Raw genomic sequence first — 26,367 nt, 5'->3', positions numbered from 1 at the left:
CTTTCTCGGGCGGCGCCTGTGGCTCAGTGAATAGGGTGCCAGCCCCATATACCAAGGGTGGCAGGTTCAAACCCAGCCCCGGCCCAACTGCAACAAAAAAAATAGCCGGGCGTTGTAGTAAGCGCCTGTAGTCCCAGATACTTAGGAGGCTGAGGCAAGAGAATCGCCTAAGCCCAAGAGCTGGAGGTTGCTGTGAGCTGTGATGCCATAGCACTCTATCAAGGGCAACAAAGTGAGACTCTGTCTCTAAAAAAAAAAAGAAAGAAAGACTTTCTCCAGATACAGTCAGGACTGGGAGAGGGCTGAAAAGGGCATGCTGTTGCCTCTTGGGTTTCAGTGTTATTCAAAGCCATGTCTGTTGCTCCTCTTTAAAATCACCTTGAATTCCACGTATAAACATCTTAGGTGGCAGGAGAGGAATGCAGCTCACACATCAGGTCTGTCCAACCAAGGCAAAAGTTCAAAAGCCAGGAGCTGGAGTTTAAAAGTCACAGCCAAATCCCAATAACCACAGCCAATTTCATCACCTTCAAGCCTGTCATATTTTCACTGTCCCAATGTATTGACTCCTTCCAGGCCATCCTAGGAGCTGCCCAAACAGCTCAGCCTCTCACACCAGCAACCAGCTCAGAAATATGGTTCTCCTGCACCTGAGTGTTAAGTCTAAGTCCTCAGCATGGAATTCAAAGCCATCCACCCAGCAGTCCCAAACTTTATTCCTCAATGGACTCTGAAAACAATTTAAGACAGTCCTTGAAATGCCAAACCTTCCCTGCCTAAATGTGGGCCCTGTCTGGGATTGGGGGCCCGTGTCATTTCATCATCCTTCAAAGAGCTGGTCCTCACACTGAGGCAGACCTACTCTGGAGGACAGAAAGACATCCCAAGGGTATCCAGGCAGAGGGGATTATCCAGGCAGAGAGGCCCTCTGCTTCAATTCCCTCTCTTTCCTGAAACTGCTCTGCCTGACACTGTGCCCTGTTCTGGGTGGCATGGCCACTCTCCTTTCCCACCTCCCTGGACCTATTCCCTCTTTTACAGGAGAAAGCCCAACTTCTCACTCATCCAGAATCTGACCATGGTGCAGTGTCCCAAGTCCCCAAGGGGACCAGAATAACTAGCTTGTTTTTCTAACTCCCCTCCAGGTTAATGTTAGGAGCCTGGGAGCTCTGGTTTTTTCCTTGAAGATCTCAAAGAGAGAGAGAAAAGAAATAATATAAAATAGAATTGTTCCCAAGACACAGACTTCATTCAGCAGATGTCTCCCCCACCCCACCTCTGCCCCATCCCTGGGGGACACTTCCAGCCACAGCACAGCATTGGATAGCAGAAAAATTAAGGGGGAAGGGTTTGAAAAGTTGGGATAGGCTCTGACCTCAACACTCTAGAGCTGAAGAGGACCTCGCTGATCACCTTCCAGTGAGGGCCAGAGAAGTGGTGGAATTAATTCTTCAACCCAGGCTCCTGAACCACTGACACCGCTATGCCACTTGCCTTACAAAATTCTCCAAGGCTAGGCTGGGCTCAGTGGCTCATGCCTGTAACCCTAGCACTCTGGGAGGCCAAGGCGGGTGGATTGCCTGAGCTCACAGGTTCAAGAACAGCCTGAGCAAGAGCAAGACCTTGTCCCTAAAAAATGTGGGGTGTTATGGTGGGGTGCCTATAGTCCCAGTACAGGGAGGCTGAGGCAAGAGAATCACTTGAGCCCAAGAGTTTGAGGTTGCTGTGAGCTATGATGTCACAGCACTCTACCAAGGGGAACAGTGAGACTCTGTCTCAAAAAAAAAAATCTCCACACCAAACTCTTCTGACACTCAAAGCCCAAGCACCTCTGGCTACCTGCCCACCCCTATTACACTCATGCTCACTCGCCAAGCAACAGTCTCACTGAAGATCACTTTGCCTGAACCAAGGCCGCCATCCATGGTAACACCCAGTGTGACCCACTTTTCAGGAAAACAAGATTCCTCCTGTTCCTCACCACCCTCACAAAAACTTCACATGTAGGTGGAGCAGGGAGGCTCTTCAGATCCAAGGTAATTAAGCATTCAATTTTTTAAAATACACTTTCTGCCTTTTGAATTTTATATCTAAAATATGAAAAATACTCCTATATTTGCTATTCAAAACTGTGGTTTTAAGCTTACAAAAAAACTGACCAGGCCCGGCGCCTGTAGCTCAGCAGCTAAGGCGCCAGCCACATACACCAGAGCTGGCGGGTTCGAATCCAGCCCGGGCCTGCCAAATAATGACAACCACAACCAAAAAATAGCCAGGCATTGTGGCAGGTGCCTGTAGTCCCAGCGACTGGGGAGGCTGAGGCAAGAGAATCACGTAAGCCCAAGAGTTGAGGTTGCTGTGAGCTATGACGCCACAGCACTCTACTGAGAGCGACGTAGTGAGACTCTGTCTCAAGGGAAAAAAAAATTGACCAGCAAGTACAGAGAGTTTTCATATATCCCCTCTCCCCACACAGCATCCCCTATTGTTGACATCTTACATTTGTGTAGGACATTTGTTACAGCTGAAGAGCCAATATTGATATGCTAGTATTAATTAAATCCCATTGTTTACGTTAGGGTTCACCCTCTGTGTTGTACATTCTACAGGTTTTGACAAATGTATCCACCAATCCAGTATCATACAGATAGTTTCACCGCCCTAAAAACCCTCTGTGCTCTGTCTTCCTACCTCCCCTCTTCCTTACCCCCAGCCCCTGGCATCCACTCACCTTCTCATTGCCTGGGTAGTTTCGCCTTTTCCAGAAAGTCACATAGTTGGATTCGTACAGTGGGTAGCCTTTTTAGACTGGCTTCTTTCTAATACACATTTAGGGGTCTTCATGCCTTTTGGTGGCTTAATAGCTCCTTATTTTTATTGCCAAATAATAGTCTGCTATATGGAATAATGTTCACAGATTGCTTATTCACTCGCCTATTGAAGGACATGCTGATTGCTTCCAATTGTTGGCAGTGATGAATAAAGCTGTAGTTGAACATCTGTGTGTGAGTTTTTGTGTGGACATAGTTTTCCACTCATTTGGGGAACTATCTTTTTATAATTAACAGATTTTATATTTAGAGAAGTTTTAGGTCTACAGAACAAAAAGAATTCTATTTTTAGATAGGAAACTTAGGAATATTGTTCATATTAGATACAAAATTCAAAAGGTCTAAAAATATATTTAAAAGTCTCTCTCTTACCCCTGTCAACAGCCACCCAGTTTCCCTCTACCAAGGTGACCAAACTCTCAGGTTTGGTCTAGAAATTATTGCATTTGTACACATGAAACCTCAAATATATTATTTCCCCTGTTTTTGTTTGTTTGTTTGTTTTGTTCTGTTTGTTTGGTTTTTTTAGAGACAGAGTCTCACTTTGTCACCCTTGGTAGAGTGCTATGGCATCACAGCTCACAGCAATCTCCCGCTCTTGGGCTTAGGCAATTCTCTTGCCTCAGCCTCCCGAGTAGCTGGGACTACAGGTGCCTGCTACAACTCCCAGCTATTTTTTTGTTGTAGTTTGACCGGGGCAGGGTTTGAACCCGCCACCCTCAGTATGTGGGGCCAGCGCCCTGCTCACTGAGCCACAGGCACTGCCCTATTTCCCCTGTTTTTATAAATGTTGGAACAGATCACTCACAATGTCCCATGCCTTACCTTTTTCTTTTAAGAATACATCATGAAAATGAGACCACATCATTCTATGAAGAACTTCCTTAATCCTTTCACAGTACTGTAGGGTTCTACTGTGAAATTTTTTTAGCCAGTCCCCTTTACTAAACACTTAGGTGTTTGACAGCCTGTTGATGTCAATGACAATGTTGGAGTGAAGAACCATAATCAGGCTTCATTTAGCTCATGTGCAGGGTTATCATCTGTACGATAAAGTCTTAAAGTGAAACTGCCAGACCAAAAGGCATTTGCATTAGGATACTGAGGTTGCTAAACTGCCCTCCCCTGAAATTTTTGCCAATTTATTCTACCACACGAAATTCAGAAAAGGGTCACACAGACTATTTAAAAAGCAAACATGTTGGGATTTGCTTCAAAAGGATCTTGGGTTGAGGGATGGAGAATGGTAGAGTTTTAGGTAAAACAAGACTGGCCTTGACTCAACTGTTGAACTTTGGGTGTAGTAATGGGTATGGGGAAGGGGCTTGCTATACTATCTCTCCACTTTTGGAATGTTTAAAAATTTTCATAATAAAAAGGGGAATAAAGGCAGACAAATCAAGAAACTTGATGCCAATCCTGCAACTCTGGTTAGTAGGTATGACTCATCAGGAACGCCAACTGGCTCCCAGAGGCCTCTGCCCCCAGCCTGCAGGTAGCTGTCCTAGGTAAGAAAGAGGGAAAGAGGGAGAGGGGTGGGGCCTTGGTGTGTGCCACACCTTCTGGGGGCAAGACATGATTGCAAGAGGGACTTTACCTAACAAATGTGATCAGTGTAACCTGGCTTATTGTACCTTCAATGAATCCCCAACAATAAAAAAAAAAAAATACTGGGGAAAAAAAAAAAGAAAGAGAGGCCCAACTATGAGTGCAAAGAGCAATTTTAAATGCAGCTTCTGAGACCCCACCCACTTCTAATCCTTGGACCTTGTCCTAAGAACTCACTAACTTTTCTGGCACCTCCTGGGATAGACAGACCCCAATTTCACAGTCAGTATTCATCCCCCAAATCAAAATGAAGTCAGAACATGCCCCTCCGCTCCATAGAGGCAGCTGGCACCTTTCCAGTGTAAATGTTCAGGAGCTGATGAGGATGAGCTATATGGTCTGGTACAGCTGACAATACCTCATCACATCTGTGCACAATCATATCTGATTATCATCATCATACGAGGCTGGTAGTGTTATCACTCCAGTTCTATAGATGAAGCAACTAAGACTCAGGGAGGGACAGGGATTTGCCGCAGAAAGAGGAAGAGCCAGTGCTCAACCCCAGAGTAAGGGTCAGACGGGAACCACTACCACCCCATGCCCACCCAGGTCAGGGTGCTGCTGCCTTCCCTGACGGGATCAGGTCCCATTCTCCCTCGTCACCATCCTACACCCTACCTGTCATCTCGGTGCCTTCTGCACAGGGCCTGGGGCCTGGCAGCTGTCATATCCATTTCAGTGCCCCTGAGCTTGACCTTAGGCCCTCCTGTAAGGGGAAGAAACCTCAGCTTCACAGCACAGTGTAGTGGGCTCTGGATTCATCTGCCCCCGGGGGTTCAAATCCAGGCCCTGCAACATGTACATGTCTAGCTGGCAGGTTTCCTCATTTCCCTGGGACTCAGTTTCCACTTGGGGAAGATGGGGATGATAATAGTCTCTACTTTATACTATTACGAGAGTAAGTGGTAATGCAAAGAAAGCTCCTAGCACAGTGCTTCACAGACATTAGCACTGCACTGTCCAACAAAGCAGCCACTAGCCACATGTGGCAATTTAAATTTAACTGAATTCATTCCTAAGTCACACCTACCACATTTCAAGTGCTCAAAGGCACATGTGGCTACCACACTGGACAGTATAGAATATTTCCATCATTTTGGAGACTTCTATTGGACAACACAGTATTAAAGGCTTAGTTGAGGTTAGCTGTGATGATCATTCACTGTTATTTCCTTCTGTGGCCATTTCTCATCTCTTTAAAGGAAAGTAAGGTCCTGAAAGGCAGGGACGTCATGACTTTGTCTTACTCAGAGTTGTTGCGCAATCCAACCAATGAGAGGGGCTAGTGTAGTCTGGGAACCCCCAGGGCAGAATGATGATGGAGACTTCACTTTCATTGCTCCCAGCCCAATGCCCAGCTTTTTAAGGAGTCCATCCCTTGCCCTCCAACTCCAGCCTTAGAGGAGGTGATGGGGCCCAGTGGACAGACCCAGCAAATTCACTCTCTTAGGGTTGTTCCTGCCACACAAGCACTGTGAAGCCCGTTTGAGAAAGCCAGGTTAGCCATTCATTGGTTGCAAGGTTGTTGCCAGGATCAGACTGGAAATAACCCAGGTAACGTGCCGGGTACTTGGTGGACCCTCAGCAAGCAGAAGATGGCATGGCGCCGCGGGAGGGGTGGTTTCCGCCCTGCACTCCACGCGTCATCTCGGTGCCACCTGCACAGGGCCTGGGGCCTGGCAGTTAAATCATATCCATTCCAGTACGACCTGTAGGATGCTTTGAAGACAGCCTGGTTTTCTCCACTTCAGCTTCAGCTCTTCCAGTCTTTGTTTGGGGGAATTAGACCTTTCACGTGAGGTTGTCAACAGTGAGAGATGGTACGCATATAAATCTCTTGCACAACAGGGATGTAATAAATGACATCACTGCTGCCGCAGTCACGTATCGTGTGCATTGGGCACGCTGGACACTGAGCTAGGGGAGTCCCAGGGGCCATCTCGTGCCCTGCGCCCGCTCCTCCGTGAGGAGGGTCAAGTTACCCCAAGACCAGCTTCCAGCCGCTCAGCGCGGGTTCTCTCTCCCAGGCCGGCTCTCCTCGCCAGCCTGGCCCACGTTTCCCCCCTCTAGGTCCGGCAAAAAAGGCTCCAGAGGCCGAGCACTGAGTTGCCAGCGCCGCCCCTTCTCCAGCCTCCCACACCTCTGGAGGCAGCTTTCAGCCGGGGCCGCCCAGCACCGGGGACACCAGCTGCCCAACCCGACTCAGCCTCTGGCCGTTGCCCCAGCAACCACAGCCGGGCTCCGCGCCCCGCCCCGCCCCGCCTCTCGGGCCCAGAGCGGCCACCCCGAGACTGCGAGCGAGCGAACTCCCGGCTGCTCTCTTCTCACATCCTCCAGCCAGTTCCTGGCACCTCGTATTCTCTCCCTCTCTCGCCCTCAGTAGGCCAAGGTCCCCTACCTGTCCATCCTTTACTGACCTTCACCAAGCCAAGCCAGTTAGCATCACTTCTGACCTAACTAGAGGAGGAGGTAGGAATCCCACCCTTTGACAGATGAGGAAACTGAAGCCCAGAGAAGGGAAAGGGACTGCCTGAATCATGGGGTTCAAACCCAGGCCTGCCTGATGCCAGAGTCCACCGTGAACTCTGCCAGGCGCTGTACGGGTTCACCCCTGATGCCCACGATTCCTGGGGAATTGGTCCTATAATAGTGGCCTTCTCAAGTCTTACACAGTCTCGGCCCTGCCCAACCCGACTCAGCCTCTGGCCGTTGCCCCAGCAACCACAGCCGGGCTCCGCGCCCCGCCCCGCCCCGCCTCTCGGGCCCAGAGCGGCCACCCCGAGACTGCGAGCGAGCGAACTCCCGGCTGCTCTCTTCTCACATCCTCCAGCCAGTTCCTGGCACCTCGTATTCTCTCCCTCTCTCGCCCTCAGTAGGCCAAGGTCCCCTACCTGTCCATCCTTTACTGACCTTCACCAAGCCAAGCCAGTTAGCATCACTTCTGACCTAACTAGAGGAGGAGGTAGGAATCCCACCCTTTGACAGATGAGGAAACTGAAGCCCAGAGAAGGGAAAGGGACTGCCTGAATCATGGGGTTCAAACCCAGGCCTGCCTGATGCCAGAGTCCACCGTGAACTCTGCCAGGCGCTGTACGGGTTCACCCCTGATGCCCACGATTCCTGGGGAATTGGTCCTATAATAGTGGCCTTCTCAAGTCTTACACAGTCTCGGCCCTGCCAAATGGGTGCCTTTGGTGCTGCAGTGCCAAGAGCCACATCTGCCTCAGACTTAGCTGAGTTAGGAGCCTGACCTTGATTCTGGCTAGCTGTATGACCTCGGGTAAGTCAGTTTACCGTTCTGGGCCTTGGTTTTGCCATCTGCACAATGGAGGCAGTGAGAGCAGACATTTATGGAGCTGAGAGCTTCCCAGGAAATGTCTCCTTGAACCTATGTCTCCTAGTAAGAGATAGCCTTTACTATTATCTCATGTTACGGGGGAGGAGACTGCGACACAGAGAAGTGAAGTGACATGCTTTATTTAATCTAAATATTAAGGAGTCCTTTGGCCCCAAATCTTGTACCACTTGCCAGAGAGATGAGGGTTTGTTCTATGTACTACACCAAGTGACCCAGGTTTTTACACAGTCTTTAGCCATCTCACAATTATTCCGGGTATGGAAGGCCAGGCTTGGCACAGAGAATCAAAGTTTATCAGCTCTTAAAGCTTCTTCAAAGCAAATTACATCTGCTTACAGCTTTCTAGAGGGGGAACCAATATGCTAAGAAGGCTGTTGTGGTTGAAATGATTGGCATTTTCTCCTCCAAGTTTCACCATTACCGCCCTCCAGAAATAAAGCATACAATATTGACTAGCATTTTGAAAAAATAAGAGTTGTTTTTTTTTTGGCCGGGGCAGGGATTGAACCTGCCACCTCCAGCATATGGGACCAGCGCCCCACTCCTTGAGCCACAGGCGCCGCCCCAAAATAAGAGGTATTTAATAATGATGATGATGATGCTGTCAACCAGGAAAATTTTTCTCTCTGTGAGAGGAACTAGTATAGTCCCCAGCACACCAGGGAATTAGTTTTGAATATACATGCATGGCTGAAGAGAAGAAAAGAGTCCTGCTTTCTACAGTGGCCTGGGAGCAGCAATCCAACTCTGCCGCCCCCGACCACCCCTACCGAGATTGCTAAACCAGTCCTCCCCCTAAGTGGGAGGCAGGCAGCAAAAAGCAAAACTAGTGGGAGAGAACGTTTCCCCATAGCATCTGTGCTATGTCCAAATAACAGCCATTCCCTCCCATGAAGATGTCAGAAGTTTGCCTTCATGCCTTCCAGATGTTCAGTGAAATGCAAACAGCAGGATGAGGCCACGCCTCCTCCTACCAGAGGCTCTGGAGTTAAAGCAGGTGGGGTGTGATCAATTTCAACAGGAGATTAATATTCAGGGACTTGCTGCCCAATGGTCCCTGAAGGATCAGATACATTTAAATGAGAAGAGATCAGAATTCATTAACTCTGAGTTCCCAGCTGTGTCCTCTGGCTGATGGTGCTTCTCTTTATGTTTTCAATCCTACTGTGTACCCAGAGCTAAAATAGAAGTCAGAGAGCTGGGGGCCAGCCTGGAAACATCTAAGTCTCCCAAATTTCACAGCCATCTTTCTAATGTGTCTCCTCTAAAAAACACTTGCCCTATATTTATTTAATATATATATTTTTAATCATCTCCCTTTTTACTTGGGATGCTTAATGGTACTATCATAAATGAAAAAACCCAAAGCACTTGCCACTAGTGGGAGGTAACTAAAAATAAACACAGCCAACACAAAATAATGTTATTTCATTTTTATCTGGAATCTGTAAAACTGTAGTCTAAGACCTGCCTCTTTTTTTTTTTTTTTTTTTTTTTTTTTTTTTGAGACAGAGTCTTGCTCTGTTGCCCTGGCTATAGTAAAGTAGCATTATCGTAGCTCAAAACAACCTCCAACTCCTGGGCTAAAGCAATCTTCCTGCCTCAGCCTCCGGAGTAGCTGGGGCTTCAAGTACATACACTACACCCAGCTAAATTTTCTATTTTTTATAGAGATGGAGTCTTGCTCTTGGTCAGGCTGGTCTTGAACTCCTGACCTCAAGCAATCCTCCTGCCTCAGCTTCCCAAGGTGCTGGAATTAGCACCCAGCCTGCTTTCTTTTTGAGGCGAGGAGTTTGGCAAGTATTAGAGGAAGTGCTGAAGACATGTTCACACCTAACAGCAACCTTCTCCTTAAAGAAATCAGAAGAGTTGGAGAATTCGGGGGGAACTAGAGGACTAAAAAGGAAATAACTGTCAATTTCTGTGAGTCTATAACTCTCTATTTCAGTGATAGTTTTGTCTCTGTGAATCATCTAAAATCATCCTGTAAGTATACATACAAATTGAGCAACCCTAACCTGAAAATCTGACATCTGAAAAGATCCAAAGTCTGAAACTATTTGAGCACTGACAGGACACCACAAGTGGAAAATTCCACGCTTGACCTCATGTGACATCACAATCAAAATGTGTGCCCAGAACATAGCTTATTAAAAATATGGCATAAAATTACCTTCAGGCTATGTACATAAGGTGCATAAGAAGCATGAGTAAATTTCATGTTCAGATTTGGTCTCATCTCCAAGATATCTCATTATGTAAATACAAAATTCCAAAATGCAAAAACTTAAAATTTTAAATTTTTCTGGCACCAAGCATTTCAGATACTCCACCTGTACCCATCAGTAGTACCACTCCTTCCCTTCACAAAACAATGATTGATCCAACTTCTCAACCACAAAAAGAAAAAGTAAGAAACAAAGATTCCCCCTCCGGTGTGGTACCAGCATCTGGCTCTCCAGCTGTGTGGCCAGGGCAGCCATTTTTGACCACAGTTCTCCATATCCAAGTCCTTTGTGCCTTGTTATGAAAGACAGCTAGCATGGCGCCAAAACCTGCCACCAAGCTGGATCCTCACAAATATTTTTGAATGAGTAAGTGAAATGATGTGTATAGTAGGCTGAATAATGATCTTCAAAAGATATGCTGCTCCTGATCCCTGGAACTTGTGAATGTCAGCTTCAGTGGTAAAAGAAAGGACTTTGCAGGTAAGATTAAATGAAGGATCTTGGGAAGGTTATCCTGGATTATCTGGGTATAGCCTAAATGCAACTACACGTGTTCTTACAGGAAAGAAGAAAAAGTAGATTTGGCACAGAAGAGAAGAAGGCAATGTGACCCTCGAGGCAGAGATGGCAGTGATGTGGCCACAAGCCAAGGGCTGCCAAGAAGCTGGAAGAGCCAAGGAAAGGATTCTCACCTACAGCCTCTGGAGGTAGTGCAGCATTACCAACACCTTGATTTTGGCCCAGGGAGACTGATTCAGACTCCTGGCTTCCAGAACTGTCCAGAGAATACATGTGTGTTGTTTTAGGCAAGTTTGAGGTAACTTGCTCTGGCAGACACAGGAAATGAAGACAATGTATGTATACTATACCACTCTGACAACTCTAAAGAATTAGAGAGTCCGGTCTAAGAGGTGAGTGGTATGGAAAATAAGATGACCAGATAAAGGAGGCACAGTGGGTTCCTAGAAGGGTCAGCTGAGGTCTTATGGAGGACTCACAGAGCTGGATCAGCAGAGAGAAGGAGCAGTCTATCATGTACTGACCCCCCAGGGCATTTAATGATCACCTACTGTGTCTGTGTTGGAGGGCAAGAGGAGCTGACATGCAAATATGTACACAACAGGATCGCTGGCCTCAAAGAAACCCCAATGTAGCGGAAGGGCAAGGTGTACCTAAGTAGAAAAAATGACAACCAGTATGAGATAAAATCATTCCCATTATCCACCAAAAAAGTATATGCAGGGATAGTTATCACAGCATTGTTTATAAAAGTGAAAAAACTTGGATACACATGGACAACATAGCCATCCAGCAACAGGGTTTTTTAAAAATAATCCTGGCAAGATCCGGTGACCGTAGCACAGCGGCATCAGCCACATACACCGAGGCTGGTGGGTTCGAACCCAGCCTGAGCCAGCTAAAACAACAATGACAACTACAAAAACAAACAAAAAACAAGAAATAGCGGGGCATTGTGGCAGGCTACTTGGGAGGCTGAGGCAAGATAATCGCTTAAGCCCAAGAGCTAGAGGTTGCTGTGAACTGTGATGCCGTGGCACTCTACCCAGGACAACATAGTGAGACTCTGTCTCAAAAATAAAGAAATAAATAATCCTGGCACATCCATGCAATAAACTCCTATGTAGTTTAAGATTTGGGGCACAAGGAAAAGCCCATTGCCTTGGAAAATGCCCATCTATACTATTAAATGACAAAAACAGGTTACAAAAATAGAATGTATGGCTTAGTCCTCCCCAAATGCAAGTATAACTTATCTGCGCACAGAGAAAAGACTGAAGAGTGTATAGGAAAATGTTCATTGTGATTACTTTTCGGTGGTGGGATTACAGATCAATTCATTCCACCAGTAAATATTTACTAAGTACCTAGTTGCTAAGATAAGGCATGGCAAACTTTCCACAAGGGGCTAGATAGTAAATATTTTAGGTTTTACAGGCCATGCAGTCTCTGTTGTGACTACTCAACTCAACTTTTGCCAGTGATGGCCATGCTGGAGTCAAACCCAGAGTGGGGCAGGCCCCCACTATGCCTCGGCCATCTCCACCTTTACCCCCTTAACTCATACTGAAAACCAGCCAGGGCGAGAGCCACTAATCTTCATGGAGAAGGTGCCTCCAGCCATGTGTGCATTCACCTGACATTAATAGAATGCAAGATGAATGTCCTTGACCTTCTGATGAGAATGCCACATGGAAGAATATCCAAGGCCACAGTGCAGCCCAAATATTTTATGCACATTGCAGCTGCTGCTCGCGAAGGCTTGCCACGAGATGGAAAGTCACTGCATCAGGCTGAGTGATTTATGTTTCTGAAAGCCATGTGAGTTATTACCCATGACCTCAGCTTGGCAACTGTGCAGATTCTTGCCAATTGATTTTTGGAAAAGAGAGGAAAAACAAGAAAGGTCTGATTTTAGGCCAGTGTGTGTGTCTATGTGTGTACATGCGTTTGTGTGAGTGTGTACCATATATTCTTTTCTTTTTAACCTTGTAGAACTCTTAAAACATCTTCAAAGGGAATCACAATCCATTCCACAAAAGGGGTAAAGGTTAGGGGTCTGGTTATTTGAATGAGTTCCATTTTTTGGTGCACACCAAGCAAATGCTATGGTCATCACCATCAGGTCTAATCAGTTGGTCAAACTTCAAAATAAACTCTTCCAGAGACCCTCTCTGCCTTGAAGGATAGATGGAGTGCAGCTACACATAAGAAAAGGGATCTAGGCTCGGTGCCTGTGGCTCAAGCGGCTAAGGCGCCAGCCACATACACCTGAGCTGGCGGGTTCGAATCCAGCCTGGGCCCGCCAAACAACAATGACAGCTGCAACCAAAAATTAGCCAGGCGTTATGGTGGGCACCTGTAGTCCCAGCTACCTGGGAGGTGGAGGCAGGAGACTCGCTTGAGCCCAGGAGTTGGAGGTTGCTGTGAGCTGTGATGCCATGGTACTCTACCCAGGGCTACAGCTTGAGGCTCTGCCTCAAAAAAAAAAAAGGGGGGGGGTAATCTATATAAGTACCTTCTCAAATGCTGAGTCCCACAAACTTTTAGGCAAAGCCTCAGGAAAAAAAAAATGCAAAATCCTTATAGTTGTCTAATGGCTTAATAATGGGTTATAGGCCTGAAAGCAGATCATGTCAGAATACGCAAGTGCTGTGGTCTAGTGAGGCTATTTAATACTCATCTTCAGATTTGAAAAAATGAGTTCTGGGTTAGTTCCAGCCCCACCTCAAGACATGAATCTCATCTCTTTCCTCATCTTGTAATCTGAGATTAATGGCTCCTACCTAAAAACTGTGGTAAAACCAAATTAGAGAATATAGACAGAAGAGTTCTGTAAATAGTAAAAAGTTAAAGCAAGCAGTGTGATTCTTCTTCCTGATGTGATGATTATGGCTTTGTAAGAATCTGCTACCTGAGAACTAGTCCAGAATTTTGCTCACATGCTCACTGACTGCGATATTGACAGAGATCAACCAAAGAGGAAAAGCAGACGCCTCCCTTTCCACATACACCTCCCGGCGTTGCAGCAAATTTCAACAGAATCCAATCGTTCACACTTAGGCTCAGAGTGAACACGTACTGCCCCATATAAATCTATTTGTCCTTTGAATGCGACATGGAACTCTCTGCCAAGCTCGTATTTCATGTCTTGGGTCCTGTTACCAAAGAGGAAAAACACCTCGCGTTGTCCCTTGGCTGCCCAGTGCAGTGAGTGGATTACTTCTGTTCCCTGCTCTGGCAATAATTCTTTGTGAGACTCGGGGCAAACGACTCTGGGTCAGTCGGTCAGTGGGTTGCTTCTGTGGTCCTACTATGAACCAAGAGCTGGGCCTCACATTCTGTGGAAAGTGGGATAGTTGGACTGAGGTCCGTTCCAGCAACAAGAGTCTATCAGATGCCAGCCAAGTGGGTAATCTCAGTCTAACATGCCTTGGTCTTGTTTGGCACAAATTAGGTTATATGCTTGGGAATCACCTCCAGGTCAAAGTGTCCACCATGGCTGCCATCACAGGGAGATGAACTCTGCCCCTCCAGGGCCTCCTCTTCCTCTTCCCTCAGCCTCCAGACATGTCTCCCCAGCACTGAAGTGGGTCTTCTCTGGCAAGGACACAGCAATAACAGATCCTAACTTCCACTGCACTGCCTGTTCCCTTCTCTTTGACTCTCCTACGTTCTCTCTTCTGAATGAGGGAGGCTGCTATAAGTTGGCTTGTTAGGGAAATGAATGGATAAAGTGCCAATGAATTCTGAATTCCAACTTTCAGGACCAAGGCTTTTGGATCCTGAAAGTACTCTGTAATAGGAAATACAGGAGAACCTCCATAGCTGACCACCGCCTTAAGTTGACCTAATTTTCACAGACCAGACATGCAACATGTTCCTTATGTTGACCACCTCCGTATGTTGACCAGTTTGTTACTGTCTCTTGGATGGTCAACTTACAGAGGGTCTACTGTATATAAAATATGAACAAGGAATACAGCAGAGGTACAAATGCCAGGGATACTGATTCCTTTTCACTGCCTTTGAAAGGTTGAGGAGCCCTGTGCAAAACCCCACAATTACTACAAGGCTCTGCGCCACCCTCCCCCCTTAGGAAGGGTGCATAAAGCTCCACAAGCACCTGATAGGAAGGAAGGTGGTCTAGCCTCAGACCTGCTTTCAGAAACTCAAGGGACCTCAGCGCTCATTACAGCCAGCATTTCCTCCCAGGGTGTTCTATGAAGCCCTACCCCATGAGCTGTACCCCATTCCCACCCTGAAACTCCCTCCAACTGCCCCGTGTTCCCTATCTGAGGAGATGGGCCTTAATGCCCCACTTGCTCTAGCCAGAAACTGGCCATCTCTCTTACCCCAACCCACTCCACCCATCACCATGTCCTAGCCATTCTGCTTCCCCAGTACTTCTAAAGTCCTCGACTCCTTTCCATCTATACTGCCACCACCTTAGTTAAAGTCCCCATCATCTCTGACCTGATCAGCCACCACAGCCTCCTAACCTGGCCCCCAAGTCATATCTCTCCCCTTCCAATATTTCAAATCAATTCTTGGGAAATTAAAAGTCGAATTCATGCAACTACAAGCAAGTTCCTGTCCTCCTCTCTCTCCACCTGCAGCCTAAAATCCTTCAATGGATTATCATCACTTTCAGGATAAAGACCAAAACTTCAGTGTTCTTTCAGGATATAAAAGCCTTAGTAGATAAGACCCTACATGGCGTGGTCCCCACTCCCCTCCATGGCCCCATCTTGTGCCATTTGCTCCTGTGTACTGGTGTCTCCCAGACCCCTGGCTTTCTCTCTGTCTCTTGAACATATCAAGTACTTTTCTGTGTCGGGGCCTTTGCACCTGCTATTTCTTCTGCCTGGAATACCCTTCCTCTCTCCACCTCTCCTATCTAGCTCCTACTTATCTCAGTTGTGGTAACTTGGGTTTGCAGAAATTGAGTTACTACCTCATGGTGTTGCTAAGAGCATTAAATGAGATTATGCATGTAGGGTGCTTAGCACAGTGCCTAAGTATTCAACAAATGTAACATATGCATTATAAATGTGTAAATATGAAAATTCATATATTCCTTCCTTCCTTCATCCCTCCCTCCCTCCCTTTCTTCCTTCCTTCTTCTCTAAGTTAATAACTTTATCTTCCACTCTAGCAAGTCTCACCAGAATGTTCAGAAAGGAAATAAAAATGTTCTTGACTCTACCTAGACCTAGAAATCTCACGGATACCTCCTTCTCTCCAGTTTATACAAGATTTTATGTTTTACTCAAATACTCAAAATCTTCCTTCCTCCGTTATCTAATTTGCTACCTCTATATTCAAGCATTGCTTTATAGATTCATTCAATATCTGTCAGCATCTGCTAGGCTCTGTGCGAGACAGGAAGATCACTGGAATCTAGAAGTTCAAGACGAGCCTGGGCAACATAGCCAGACCTCTGTCTCAGAAAAAGAATAAAAGAAGAAGAAGGTAGCAGGAAACTCGGGAAACAAGGGAGATACTATACATCGAGCCAAAAGGGCCAGAGAGGCTTCACTGGGCATGTAAGCCTGGCCTCAAAGGATGTACAGGAGTTTGACAGGTGAAGAGATAGCAGAGAAACCATGAGAAAGACAGTGAGTGGGCAAAGGCCTTGAGGCATGTGCAGGGACCAGCAAGGGCTCCAGCGAGGCTACAAGTTAATAAGTTCAGCAGGATATGACAGAAACCCAGGCAGAAAGGGTTTCTTGGAGCCAGATGATGAGCAGCATTAAAGGTTACATTCAGGGGCTTGAACCTCACCCCACAGTTAATGTTATGGGAAAATCCTGGGGAACCTGGAGGATAGGTAAATTGCTTTCAGAGGAGATAAGACATGAGGAGACCACTTAGGACGCTACTGAGATACTTTATTTAGGGACAGGGAGACTCAACTGATATTTATTGGGCTCCTTCCATCAGGCAGGCATTCCACGTGTTGACTGACAAATCCTGGTTTACTAACGTTTGCAAGAGCCCCATGCATGCAGTGCTGCGAGGCCAACACAAATGCTAAGGTTCTCATAATAGAGGTCACATGTGGCATTTCCTTTACAGTCTCCAGCTCAGAGTCCTGCTCTGCTGGGGTTGGCAGTGATATGAGGCTACTGCTACAACAGCTGGGAGTTTCTAACCCAAACTGAGATTAGGGGTGGCAGCCGGCAACCCTGGCATCAATTTGTATAATTGATTTTATAACCTGGTAAAAAGGAAATCAGTCTGGGAGGAGAGGTGGGCTTTAAGTAAAATATAAATGTTACCTTTACCCCTCACCTAGTAAACTCCTACTCACACTTCAAGGCTCAAATCAGATGTCCCATGGGCACCAGGATAAAGTTTGGCAGAGTTAAAGGAAGGGCTTCTTCCATACCTCAGGGATGGTTCTGAGGCAACACAGACTGACAGGAACATGGGGGCCCCTGGAAGTAGGCAGCCAGAGTGCGCCAGGAGCAGGTGCTGGAAAACAAGCCATAATCCCGCAAGGGCGCACCCTGCAGGAGCAAGAAGGCAAGTACAGCATGAGCAGACTTGTTTGCAGCGCCCGCCCGTAAGATGCCTCTGGAGACTCCTGGGGACTACAAGTGGCAGACCACACCCACAGGTTGGGAAAACCAGAGATGTGTGGGCTATGACATTAACCCCGCTACCACTTATCAAGTACCAACTCTACACCAGACTCTACATACTTTACTTCTAGAACTTTAACTACAAAGCAGGCCATTCTCACTTTCCAGACAAGAAGATCAGAGAGATTAAATAGCTTGCCCCAGGACACATCCCATGATTGCTCTCCTGCCTGGCCAGCTCCATCCCAGAAGTAAACACAAAACAAGAGAAACACTTTGTGGGAGTCAGAGCCTGCAGGGCCCTACCTTCATTTCCCTTGCTGTAGAACAGAAAATTATGAGGGCATGGCAGGCACCAGAGCATGGGATGAGGGGTCAGTAGGCTCAAGAGTTGACCATTCTCCAGTCAGAGTCAAACCCCATCTGTGCAGAGGCAGTTTCACACACCTGATCTCACGTCACACTAACCACAAACCTAGAGTTGCTTAGGATTAGAAACCGAGGCTCAGATGACACTCACAAGCCGAGTCCAGGACTGGGTGAGCCCAAGCCTGAGGCTCCCCCGTCCTCAATATCCCAACCACCTCTGCTTGTCACTCATCCTTGCATTAGAATTCCTGATTCTGGGGACAGAATCATTAGCCAGATGAACCCTTCCAGGGAAGATTCCAGGCAGGATGATTCATGAGAGAGGGAAGAGAAAAATAACAATGTGCTCTCAGCAAGAAGCATTCAGGCACTTCCTTTGGCTCTGCGGGAATCCTGGACCAGGTGTTTCCACATGGCCATCCAGAGTGCCGACCTCTGGAGACCTGGGAAGCCTGGGGAGAACGGAATTCCATGCTTGAGCCACTAAAACAGATGACATGGTGCAAGCCAGAGGCTAAGGTCTCAGGTGGGGGCCGAACCCAAGACGTATCACCACAGTCTGGCCTCTGCCTGTCATCTTTCCCAACCCCCTTCTCTGTTTGGGAATGAAAGGCCTCAAGCCCTACCCTCCACCCCCATGACTGTCTCCAGAGGGAGAGTGGGGCTGTTGTTTTGTTGGCTTTCTTCCTCCAAAGCCAGTGGGAGAAATGCCCACAGATCCAGTTTAGCTCAAGTGCCCAAGTGAACCTCCCATTAGCATTTCAGAGAAGATGTCGTTAATCACCAAGGGCCATCAACTTCAGGGAGAGAGGGAGGAGGAGAGGGAGAAGATGCCTGCTTCTCCTCTAGAAAAAACGGACTCTTTTTTTATCTGCAGGGACGACCAAGTAGGACTAGAGAAAGAAAACACCTGGGAGAAACCCCCAACTCTGGCATTTCCCTACACGGAGCAGGCAGCAAGCAGTGGAACAGTGTGGTACGATCCCCAGCGATTCTGCAGACAGAGCCTCACAGTGTTCATGAGAAGATCACCCAGAAAGTCTCACTTGTCATTCTCTCCAAGGATGCAAGCATCTTTTCACAACAGGTTGCTTCCAGCATGTCATGTGGGGAGACAGAGAAAGTGTCATGAATGAAGCCAGACTTGTGAAAGAGCCGCTTTGGCCAAGGAGGAACCCATTTCTAATAATACCTTACAACCACATAATACTTGATGCCTTTCAAAACCCATTTACATCCATTATTTATTAGACCCCAGAGGGGCACCGATTACTGATGAAGAACCTGAGACTGGGAAGGCTGAGATGGGAGGCCAGGGGGGAGGTTCCTGATCTCATTGTACATCTCTCTCCACTGCCCCTCTTTCCTCCCAAGTTCTGACGGCCAAGTGCTGCTGCTTCCCATGTGACAGCCAAAGAAAGAATAAGTAGATTCCTTAGACCTATGTGAGCTGGGCTCCTATAGACATACTCCTTTATTTCAGGCGAGAAAACCTGAAGCTTGCAAGCCCATCTGGCACATGTGACTTCCCCAAGGCCCCAGTTAGTTGGTAGCTATGACCCAGGACTTTCAATGCCCCATGAGGCAGGTTCATCGCACTAATGGCCCCACTTATTCAGTTTCTCTGGGTACTACATACCCACAGCCTTTGCTGTGTGACCACAATTCCTCGCTCACTAAATGGAAGAAATCTATTTCTCCGCTCCTTGAATTTGAGCTGGCCTATGACTTGCTTTGACTATGGTGTGCCAGGTCCAGCTTGAGCTCTGACAGTCCTTGAATGTTTCCACTTGGCCTTGCACCCCTGCCATCACCTGGAGCACATACCTGGGCTAGCCTGCCAGAGGGGGAGAGGCAAGAGCAGGAGAGCTAGGTTGCCCCAGTCACCTTAGCTGAACAGCCAACCCCAAGACATGTAAGTGAGCCAGCCAAGATCAACAGTTCAGCCTAGCTGATCGCCAGATAACTCTGGATGCATGAGCAATAAACATTTGTTACCAAATGCCACTGAGGTCATGTGGTTGGCCTGCATAATTCTAAGGCAGTTGATGACAGATATATACCACCTGGCCCCTGCTTCCCCATCCATCATGTACCCATCCATCCATCTGTGACCCCACCCATTCACTTACCACGTGTTTGCTGGGTGCCCAGGGAGGCTCTGCTGAGCAAGGCACACCCTACCCCTGCCTTCCTGGAGCAGACGGACCAGGAAAGAGGATAGGAAGCAATTATAATCTGGAGAGATGAACACCAGGGTGGGACAAGTGCAGGTGTGGTATGTGAATGGGGGATGAGTTCAGTGAGATGAAGGCAGGCCAGGGCAGTCAGGGGGCTCCTGAAAGCAATGACATCTCAGCTGGAATCTGACTGAAGAGGATCCGGCAGGGAGAGAGCTGTGGATGAGGAGAGGAGAGTCAAGGAGGGTGTCACCAGCAGAAGACATAGCCCAGGCAAAGACCTAATGAGGCAGGTGACTGGCTGGACCCCAGAAAGAAGAAGGAGGGAGAGGCCAGCACCAGGAGGACCTGCTCTTCATCATAGGTGCTTTTTCCATATTTATTTTCAAGGCCAAGTTGAGCTTTATCTGGGCACAGATGGGAAAAGGAAGCCAAAGGTCATAGAATACATCCTGTGCACACTTACGGGGAGCAGGATTGGGGGCGGTTCTGGACAGTGGACCAGACCACATGGGACATTTGCCACCTATCTAAAGCTGAGGGTTCTCTGCTGTTTCTCATACTGGCCTGAGATGGGAAATGAGGGTTTGCTGTTGGAATCCTCAGCCCTGTGCTAAAGCCTCCCCCCAGAGGGAAACAAAAGTATGCTTCACCTCTATGGAGAAAAAAAGGGGGAAAGAACATCTAAAGGGAGGCTTTATGTTGTAGCATTCATTCATTCATTCATTCATCCATTCACTCAACAAGGACTCCCTAACTGGCCACATGTGGCAATTGGCCCAGCCATATGCTATGGAAGAGTGTGAGGTGACTGGACCTAGATCCTGGCCTCAAAGAACTTCCAGTCTAGAAGGAACTGGGGCAACTCCAGACTTTCCACATGGGCAGAGCTTGGGAGTGGCAAACACTGGAAATTGACTTGCAGCTAGTTGAGAACAGTGAGACTCTAACTTTACTTAGAGATTATGTATTTATCTGGGGTGGCTCAGGGAGTGAAGGGGGATGTCACCTCAAGCCACCTCTTGGCTTGGCTGCTGAGTAGGAAGATCAAAGGCACGTGGACTGGCATGGGATACAGCTAATGAGTGGGAAGGGATAGCAGGGAGATTCAGATGGAGTTGGATGGGTTCAGAAGAGAGCAGAATGGGCCTCTAGCCTCCTCTTCCTCCCTGTCAAATTCGCTGGCTGAGCGAATCAGACAAGGCTTCTAGAAGGATGAGTCGAGGATGCAGGAGAATGGGGGAAGAACAAAAAGGGGAAGAAAGCCACCCAACGCCATGGAAATAGGGAAGCCTGAGACCTACCTGGAGCTCATTCTGGATGTGTGGAACGCAGCCATCTACACCATGGAAAACGTGGAAGGTCAGCTGCAGAGGCAAGCGGGGGCCAGATCTAGCAAGTTCTGAGACACTCAGAGAAGAGGCCGAACTTCATCCAGAAGATGAACTTTGTCCAGAAGATGATAATGAGTCAAAGAATGTGACATCCCGGGTGCATTTCAGGAATATTAATCTGGCTGACTAACAAGATGGATTAGAAAGGAGAGAAAGAAGCCAAGAAAAGCAATTAAGACGATTCTGCCAGAACTGCTCAGAGAAGACAGATGTGAGAAACAGACTCCACACAACTGGACAACTGGCTGGATGGGCGGGGCAGCACGGAGGGGCATCCTGAGGTCAAGTCTCTGAGGATGACGGTGAAATTCACAGCAATCAGAAAGACGGGAGGGGCTGCAGGTTGGAGGGAAGTGGCCATCCCACATGATGGGGCTGAATTGTCCACAGGCAGCCAGCAAGGAGCTCAAGGGAGAGCAAACGTGAAGAAAGGCACTGCTGTCATGAAATCAGGGGTGCCCGGGGCAGGGTTGGGTCAGCAGGTGAAGGAGGCATTACTGAAGCTGCAAGGCAGAGAGGAGACAAGGACAGACTCCGGGGCTCCGAGCAGAGGCCCTTGGCTCCTCCCCACTCAGCCATGTGCCCTGTGAAGACGTAGTTCTGATCTCCAGCCTCTGCCTTGATGGTGTCTTATTTGCTTCTTCACAGTCAGGCTCCCCCAGGGGGAATGTACTCTCCATGAGGGGAGGGGTTGCTGTTGCCTATTTGATTTACTGCTGTGTCCTCTGTACCTGGAACACCGCCTGGCACATAATAGGTGCTGGATGAATCCTTATTAAATGTCTTATCAATGTGTCTGACCTGACCACAATCTCTGGAGACAGGAGGTATGGGGTGGGGGGCAGACATGGCCATGTGGCACGTGACCCCTCCCCTGCCTCCATTGACCAGACTAGGAATGAACAGTCATCCAAGATAGCAGTGGGGAGAAGGCATCCCCTCACAGGCCAGTCTGAGCCAACTCAGGCCAGTCTTCCCCTCCTCCTCCCTGTCAAGGATTTGAACTAAGACACAAGAGTTGACATCAGTTGTGGTGGACACTGAAGCCTTAAAACCACACAGGCCCTGGGCTAGTGGACATTTAGGGCCATGTGTAAAGTGAGCGGGTGGCAGGAGCCAGTCTGCAGAGACAGAGGCCAGAGAATGGAGCAGAAAGAAACAGAGACAAAACCCACACTATCCCAGAGAGATGAACACAGTGGTCTCCATTCCTAACGTTCCACTGGAGGACAGGGCTCAGTCCCTGGGCATTGTGGTGGGCACTCCGACCAGCCACCAGAGTGCCCTTCAGGATGAATGCCTTGTTCCCCAGCTGCTGGAGTGGGGCTAGAGGACTATCCAGGCCGTCAGCCCTCCGTGATTGCCTTCCAGAGGCAGTCCACATCTACAACTGAGCAACGGGGGGGTCTAAAGCCTCAAGCCTTGACTCCAAGTTGGGACAACTCTGAAGGGCCTCTCCAGTTCCAGAGTGCCCCATGGGTCAGCTGAGGGACAGTGTCAGAGCTCAGCTTCTCCCTCTTGCCCAACCCTGCTGCCTCTGCCTGGCTTCCACGGGCGCTGAGCCAAATCGAACCCGTCAACAAATGCCCCACATGTCAATTTCCTTCTCAGCACCTTCTCTTACTTCCCAGGGACCCTCCCTCTGAGGGTATCACATCCATTGGGTATCACATCCATGATAAACTCTTGTTAACATTAGCCAGCATCACTGAGTCTTGGTAAGACCAATGGGATCAGTTTTGGCAAAATACCTTTCAACCCCTTCTCTTGTATTCCCAACAGCACGTACTACTGTGCTTTATAAATAATACCAATAGTAATAATAATAGATACCATTTATTGAGCAAATACTATGTGCAGACATGTAACCTAACCTTTACAAGGATCATTTAATCCTCACAGCATCCTTGTAAGGCAGATGCTATTTTTACTTTTATAAAGGAAAAAAAAACTACAATCCAAGGCACACTTTCCCAGAGTCACACAATTACAAAAATCCAGTCTGCCCAAAACAGAACCTGTATCCTTCACCACAGTCTACCCTGCCTCCTGCAACAAGGACACTCAATTACAGTGTCAAAGAAAGAGTCAATGATTTTGAGCTGGGTGGGGGCCTATATTCATCTAGGTCAGTCATTTTATTTTGCTGAAGCCCAAAGGGATGATTTTTGTTTAATTCTCAAGGTCACAAAATACAGTTACACCATAGAAGCATTGAGCTCATACATAATCAAAATATATACATGGTGAAAAGAGAGTGATAAAAGATAATTTAAATAATCTAAGTGATCTTGCACTAGGTACTCTACAGAATATTAACATATACATTTGACATATATATATATTACTGTGCCAGCATTATACACACCAAGCATGTGCATTATATTTTAATAGCCATTTCAGGAACTGTGTGGCCTGACATGCTGACTTGGGAATCTAAACCCTGTAAGATGGGCTCCACCTCTGAGGTTGCTGGTGGCAAGCGCAACCTGGAGCTCCTGACTCACCATCAAGCTTCCCTCCACCCCCACCCACGTCCCCGCCTGCTTGTTTATCTGGTCTGATTTCAAAGAAACCAAAGCCTGTTTTGAGCCCTGCAATACTGCCATTTAGAAAAACTCAGAGCCAAGGGACTCATGCTATTGAGAAATCCACGTGAATTACCCCACTGCAGCCCTGCTTGCAAGATCACTGTTTCCAATTAAAGGACTGGCTGACACATGACGTCGCTGCTTGGGAAGCATCCCATCACACCACACACTCTCCCAGATGTCCCCAGATTTCTCCTGTGTGCCTTTTCCGTTTGCATTCTCACCCTCGTCACCAAGCAGTGTTCATTTCTTCACCATCACCATCCGTGGGGAATGAGGTAAGTTAAGGCACTAACTACACAGCACGACTCAAAGCAGACCAGCTTCCGGCTCTTACAGGAGGGAGGGCACAAGGCTGTGGGACACCATTCAAACAGCTCCAGCCCCCATCCACCCCTCCACCTCTTCCTTCAAAGCCCCAGCCCCATCAAATGTATTATTTCCCAAGACACTCCAGGGTCCTTCCTACTTCTAGGCCTCAAGAACTCTTCCCACTCCTCTCCACTGAAATTCCATCCTTCACTTCCCAGCATATGCACCACCTCCTCTGTGAACACTTTCCTGCTCATGTGATAGAAACCAGAGCACAGAAGGGACATTACATATCACCAACTGCAGGCTGCATGGCTGGCTCAAGTCATACTTAACGTACAAAGTGTTGAAGAGCTTGGAGTGCTAATAATTTTTGTTGCAAGCTCTCAAAAGTCAGGAAAGTTTACATAAAAGTTCTGGCTTTCTAGATCGTCTGGAAGCACCAGTGATCTGGAAACACAGGGCTTCCTTCCTACACGGCACAGTCAGATGAAAGAGAGTAAACACTGCCCCCTCTAGAACTCCTTTCTTTTTGTTTGTTTTGGGTTTTTTTGCACAAGCTTTTTTTTTTGCACAAAATTTTGGTTTTGCTTTTTTGTTGTTGTTCTGTTTACACTAAATAGCTCTGTATATTTGCAACCAACATATTTCACCAATTTCTAGGCTGAGGGGTTGGTTTGCATTTTATTTTTTTAAATCTCAATATTTACTTTTCTTCAAGATAATACTTCATTCTTTAGTATTTCTTTCAGCAAGCATCAATGTATATTAAACTTTCTTCTTTTTGTATATTTGAACGTGACTTTATTTATTTATTTATTTATTTTTGAGACAGAGTCTCACTGTTGTGCTGGGTAGAGCAACCTCAAACTCTTGGGCTCAAGAGATCCTCTTGCCTCAGCCTCAGTAGCTGGGATATTAGGCACCTGCGACAAAACCCAGCTAGTTTTTCTATTTTTAGTAGAGACAGGGTCTCACTCTTGCTCAGGCTGGTCTCTAACCCCTGAGCTCAAGCAATCCACCCACCTCAGCCTCCCAGAGTGCTGGGGTTATAGGCCTGCGTCACCGAGCCAGCTTGAACATGCCTTTCTTTATATCATCCACATTCGTGAGTGTGGGTTCAGCTAAGCATGGATTTCCAGTGGACAGTTCACTTTCTCAGGATTTTCAAGATACTTTCCTCACGGTCTCCTGGCAGCCAGTCATTGCTGGAGATGTTTGTTATCAGGTTAGCTGTTCTTCCTTTGTAGGTAATTTATCTTTTCTCTCTGGAGCTTTTAAGAGTTAGTATTTTTAGGTTTGTGTTTTATAAAGTTGCACTACAATCTATCTAGGTGTGGATTTATTTTCACTTGGTACTTTTTAGATGACACTTTTTCAGTCCTAGAACTCATGTCTTTCTTTAATTATGGGGACATTTGCCTTTAGTACCCTATCGAATATTGCTTCTCCATTCCATCTGTTTTCTTCTGGAACTCTGGTTGACACAGATTGGCACCTTTCACTCTATTCTCCATGTCTCTCAATTGCTCTTTTGTATTTTTAATTTATCACTCTGAGTTGAGCTCCTGCAAAACTCCTCAGCACCAGCTTCTGATTCACTAATTCCTCAGTTATGTCCAGTATCAAGTCAATTCCATCTACTGAAGTTTCATTAATAAATTTAGCTCACAGCAACCTCAAACTCTCAGGCTCAAGTGATCCCCTTTCCTCAGCCTCCCAAGTAGCTGGAACTACAGGCATCCACCAGGACGCTTGGCTAGATTTTCTATTTTTAGTAGAGAGGGGGTCTCACCCTTACTCAGCTTGGATTCAAACCCCTGAGCTCAAGCAACCCACCTGCCTCAGCCTCCCAGAGTGCTAGGATTACAGGCATGAGCCACTGCACCCAGCCTCATTATTTCTTACTCTTTTTCATAGATGCAATTCCCTTTGTCAGCTCTTTGAGGATCTTAAAATATATATATATATGTATAAGTATATATTTATGAATATAAATAGTGAGACAGAATCTTACTATGTCACCCTCACTAGAGTACAGTGACATCATAGCTCACAGCAACCTCAAACTCTTGGGCTTAAGTGATTCTCTTGCCTCAGCCTCCCAAGTAGCTGGGATTATAGGCACCCGCCACAACACCTGGCGATTTATCTGTTGTAGTTGTCATTGTTGTTCAGCAGGCCCAGGCCAGGTTTGAACCCACCAGTCCCAGTGTATGTGGCCGGTGCCCTAACCACTGAGGTATGGGTGCCGAGCCTTCAAAATATATTTTTTAAGTCATTATTAGCTTTTGCTTATTTCTTATAGTCTAAAGTGAATCCATCTCCCTATTGTTGATTGTGCTTGCTGTTAGCCCTCTCTTTCTCTCTTTTCCTTAGCGATA

General features: G+C 47.2%; 1 protein-coding gene across 6 annotated transcripts in view; it reads right to left on the bottom strand.

Annotated features, from left to right (window-relative positions):
* The window catches only part of SRGAP3 (SLIT-ROBO Rho GTPase activating protein 3), a 261,624-nt gene that overhangs the window by 135,814 nt on the left and 99,443 nt on the right, over nucleotides 1–26,367 (bottom strand). The window lies entirely within an intron of this gene.

This window comes from Nycticebus coucang, chromosome 8 (assembly GCF_027406575.1).
Source record: "Nycticebus coucang isolate mNycCou1 chromosome 8, mNycCou1.pri, whole genome shotgun sequence".
Classification (NCBI taxonomy): domain Eukaryota; kingdom Metazoa; phylum Chordata; class Mammalia; order Primates; family Lorisidae; genus Nycticebus; species Nycticebus coucang.
The sequence above is the reverse complement of the archived record's forward strand: the minus strand, read 5'-3'. Positions and strand labels throughout refer to the sequence as shown.